The sequence below is a fragment of the Sinocyclocheilus anshuiensis genome, unplaced genomic scaffold, assembly GCF_001515605.1.
Source record: "Sinocyclocheilus anshuiensis isolate Anshui unplaced genomic scaffold, SAMN03320099.WGS_v1.1 scaffold464, whole genome shotgun sequence".
In the NCBI taxonomy this organism is placed as follows: Eukaryota; Metazoa; Chordata; class Actinopteri; order Cypriniformes; family Cyprinidae; genus Sinocyclocheilus; species Sinocyclocheilus anshuiensis.
This window is the reverse complement of record NW_015555731.1, coordinates 811759-816726: the sequence shown is the minus strand read 5'-3', so window position 1 is coordinate 816726 and position 4968 is coordinate 811759. Positions and strand designations below refer to the sequence as shown.

The 4968-nt window shown below is 38.6% G+C and overlaps 1 pseudogene; it reads left to right on the top strand.

Moving 5' to 3' along the window:
* LOC107672886 (transforming growth factor beta receptor type 3-like) overlaps window positions 1-4968 on the top strand; it is a 22519-nt pseudogene that overhangs the window by 2198 nt on the left and 15353 nt on the right.

Here is a 4968-nt window from a genome sequence, read left to right as displayed (position 1 = left end):
TAAAAATTAACAAAAATTTAAAAAGGACATCAAATTACTACAAATTAAATGAAAATGAAAATTGTAAAATATAAATATATAAGCTATTTCATAAACTAATACAAATGACAAAAGCACATAAAATTGCTAAGATTAAAACTAAGATGTCAGAAACTGAACACATGATATTAAAAAATAAAATTAAAACTAAAATGATATAAAAATAAAAACTAATTCAAAATATTAATAAAAACTATAATATTGTTTAAAATAATACTGAAATAGCACTGATATTAGGCTATCAATGATAGCAAATTCTTTGGTTTCAATGAAAGAAAATACAGCACTAACAACACATTGTTCTGAAAGTTTTTGTTCAGTGATCTTGAAGTTTTTAAAGGAGTCATGAACTGCCTTTGTTTTTATTTTGTACTGTTCTGTGAGGTCCACTTATCTTGTTATCAAGATTTTTACATCAAAAAACATCATAATTTAGAAGTAATAAGCTATCTTCTGTACTGTTTTAAACCCCCTTCATCAGAACGCTCTGTTTGAATAGGCGTGGAGGATTGTAGACTCGGAAGTAAATGTCCACTGCTCTTATTGGTTACAAGTTGTGTATGTTTGACAGCGTACATTCCTCATGGACACTGCTGTGATTTAGGTCAAAAATGCATAAAAAACTCAATACATATCAAACGATCTGTAAGAAAACACAAAGCACTAGTGAACACATAATGAAAACAGTTACTCACACTTGTGTTGCAACATTATCTTCAATTCATTTCAAGTTTATTTGTATAGCGCTTTTCACGATACAAATCGTTGCAAAGCAACTTTACAGCAAATTAAGTTTCTACAATATATTTAGTAGTAGCTTATCAGTGGTGACTGTCAGTTAATGTACATATGGCAGAAATGTACGGAAAAATCGATTTAAGACGTAATCAAACAGACGATGAACACTATTAACAGCAATTATTATATGATGCAATCAAACTTATAGCAAAATGTGGTAGTTCTGTATGTGGTTTCAGGGTTGGCATCATCTGAGGTCCTCTGAGGGGTTGGCATCATCTCTTCTCAGGTGTTCTGGATCCAGACTGAAGCTTGCGTAAATCCTAGTTACCACGGGATGTCAATCCCAGCAGAAACAGAGAAACAAATAGAGACATAATTAGCGTAGCTGCTGTTCCAACCAAGCAAAATTGATTTGTTTAACCCAAGCTAAAGAATAACAATGTGCATTTGATCAGATATAACTGCAGTACAAGATTATGAGATGCATTATTTGAATGCTTGGCCAAAGAGATGTGTCTTTAATCTAGATTTAAACAGAGAGAGTGTGTCTGAACCCCGAACGTTATCAGGAAGGTTATTCCAGAGTTTGGGAGCCAAATTATCTTCATTAAAAATAAAGTTCATTCACTCTTTCCTAACGCTGAGATCAGAAGGAAGGCAACGCAAACACTTGCCTTGTCCAAATACCCACACTTGCGGTCTTGGCCACTTGAGAGCGTGTGCACGCGACAAGAAGTAAGTGCACAATACTGTCCCAGGTCTTAAAAACACCAAAGCGCAGTGCCCTTAATTCGAAGTGCTATTCGAAGCTTAGTGTATCCCTTTATGCATCATGTTCTGGAGATAAATTGTGAGACTTTTTTGCCAAGACCTCGCAAGAGGCCACGGAAACCTTTCCAATGTAAGTTAAATATTAATATTAATTAGATATTACATATAATTTGGTAGTAAAATAGTGTTGCACGTTTTATTGGTGCGAAGATGAGAATATTTGTTTTGTACAACAATTTTTTATCACTTAATTAGAAGCATCACAAATTAAATTGTGTAATCTGTTATAGGCAGGAATTAAATTGGGCCGGAGCTGTCCGGGGCTGAGCCCCGGCACATAGGCTTACCCTGGTAACTCATCAGAGGACTTTCCTTGTACATTTTCAACATGATAGGCTATAGTTTTAAACACTTTACTCATTCTTACTAATTCAAGCAATGATGTGACGCATGTGTGTTTATATGTATCTCTGAAAAGAACCGAGTGTTTTCAAAAAGTTTCGATTGCATTTCAAATTTATCTGATAAAGGAGCATTCATGAGCGCAGCGCTGCTTTGTGTACAGCCGTTTCTGGGGTATGTTTGACGTCTATATGTTTGACGTTCCAAAAGCGCCTCTTACTGGCAGAGAATCAAATTGGATTTTCAATTTGTTCTGCTGTTCCCCCATCCACCCATATAACCCTGTTTTAAATTAATATAATAATTTATACTTCTGACTCGTCTCTTTTCTTAAAAAATGGTTTAATGACTGAAATGTTCAGAAAATTGTAGATATTTTTTGTTTTTGTGAAAACCTGTATCTCAACTGTAATTAAATCATGTTTTTTTATAGTACAATGACCTCTTATATGTCAAAAGATCAAGGGAATCCTGGTTTCTCAGTTTATGACCCCTTTAAGTCACCTCTGTGTGTTTCAGTGTCCAGCAGAGAGCTGCAGTGCTCCATGTGGCCTGTGGGGGCGCTGCATCCAGTGCAGGCTCAACTGGAGCGCTTTGAGGCGGGACCAGGTTGTGCAGCCAGAGAGGGTGGAGCTAAAGAGACCCATGTGATTTCTGTGGGCAAAGCCTCCAACAAACAAGTATGAGACATTCGTCCACTGGTATTTTTCCAGTTGGTGTCCAAACGTCACATTTGGGTGTCCTGTCCGCAGATAACAGTAGTGTTAAGACCTTTGACCGTCTCTCTGCCCGTCAACCGGCCGGTGATTCTGGTGCTGAGCTCCCGGCATGCCGTGCATTGGGAGTTGGAAAATGAAGAACTGTCGCACAACATCAACGTGCTGGTGCAGGTGGGTGATGTTGCTTATCGTCCGACACTGACTCACTGATCTGACTGTTTAATTTATTTTTTCAAAGGAAAAGTTCACCCAAAAATAAAAAACTTGCTATAAAAATGTACTCCAGCTCAGGCATTTCAAGATGTAGATGAGTTTGTTTGTTTATGGGAACAGATTTAGAGAAATGTAGCATAATGTAGCAATATATCACTTTCTCAGCAGTGGATCCTCTGCAGTGAATTGGTGCCATCAGAATGAGAGTCCAAACAGCTGATTAAAAATAAATAAATAAATAAATATATATTAACAAATATATTTTTAACTTTGCTCCTGGCAAAAATACTAGTCCATAATCCATAATAATGCTTCCTCCAGTGAAAAAGCCCATCCCCTGTTGTCCTCTCACATCAAATCAAAATCCACGCACATCTTGCAGATTTCTCTCTTGATTCAGATGAGATTACTTTTTCATTGGAGAAAGCAATATTATGGATAGTAGTTTAGCTGGAAGCAACAGTTTGAAGTTAAAAAAATGTCTTGATGGATTGGTTTCTTGCAAACACGCAGCTTTTGGCTTCACAAGACATTAATTGTTGGACTGGAGTGGTGTGGATTACTTGTGGATTATTGTGATATTTTTATCAACTGTTTGAATTCTCATTCTGATGGCACCCATTCACTGCAGAGGATTCATGTGATTTATGATAAATTACTCCAAATCTGTTCCCATCAAGAAACAAACTCTTCTGCTTCTTGGATGGCCTTTTTTTATTAATGTGAAGCTGTTTTGAAACGATTTATATTGTATAAAGGACTATAGAAACAAATGTGACTTAATTTTGTCGCTTTGTATTGCATTTTGCTTTTCATATCGACAGAAAACTTATTTGAAACTGGATTTTTTTTTTGCCTGGTTAGAAAGTATTGTAGTTCACCAGGCAATAAAACATAAACAGTATGTAATTTTGTGTATTTTTGTGACTTTGGGGACCCCTACAGTTAAATAAATGGAATTCACTGTGGTAAACATATAGACTAACTGGTGAGTAGGAGTTTATAGCTCTACACATGCATTTGTTGCTGCCAAAAGCAATTCACCCTTTTCGCGGACATTCGTACCCGCTCAACAAACTTATAACTGCCATAACAGACATTTGGGCGGGAACACGGGAAAGAAAGATGCCATTTGGTTTATTATGTTGAAACTGGTATTTTACCTTTTAAAAAATAAACTTCCGTACAGTTGCCTTAATTAGAGAAACATTTAATCTAGGCCTTCACCTGCTCTCCCAGGTGTCTCTCAACTCCACAGCCGTCTCTTCGAGCTTGTCCATCCGCGTGACAAAGGTTCCGTCTCTGCCATGGCGGCCACGAGTCCTGCTGCGCTGGATCCTAAAGCGTCACGCCACCGTCTCGTCACTCACGCACACTGTACGCGCCAACCGTGTTTACCTCCGTCTGGGAGAGGGTAAAAACACATACAAGTCCTTTCATTCAAATTGTTTGAAAATTGGGGTTTGCTTTATTTTGTCTTCATTTCCATTCCGTCTGGACTCCAGATGCCAGCATGCCGAGTGAGTGCCGCCTGCGGTCTCCGTTTCTGTCCCAAAACTATCTGGCCTCAGAGCTGCAGGAGCAGGAGATTCACGGCTGTGTCCCGTCAGACCAGCCCTCGGAGATGGAGGTCCACATCATCCGCCTGTGGTCCTCAGGATCCGGCCTGTGCGGGTGAGTCAAGCTCTCGAGTCTGAGTGGAGAACTGAGATGAGAAGCGGACACTGAGTGCATCAGGTTTATTAAGACGGACAAATAGAGATTCAAGAGTGAATTTAAAAAAGTTTTTAAAGGTCATAAACAATATCTGCAAAGTTACGAAGCTGAAAGTTCAATGCAAACGGAGATATCGTCTTTTAAAATTCTGGCAGTTTAATGCCTACAAAAACGGCTGGTAAGGGACTACAACGAGTTACTTCCCAGGTCCGTTACGTCAAGAACCCAGAATTTTACATAAACCCCGCCTCCGGGAACACACAGCAAAGGGGGCAGGGCCATGCTGCGCTGCTTTAGAGAAGAGGAAGAGAAAACTAGGGGTGCACGTAAAAATCTATTCATATATGAATCGCGATTCTGTCTTCTA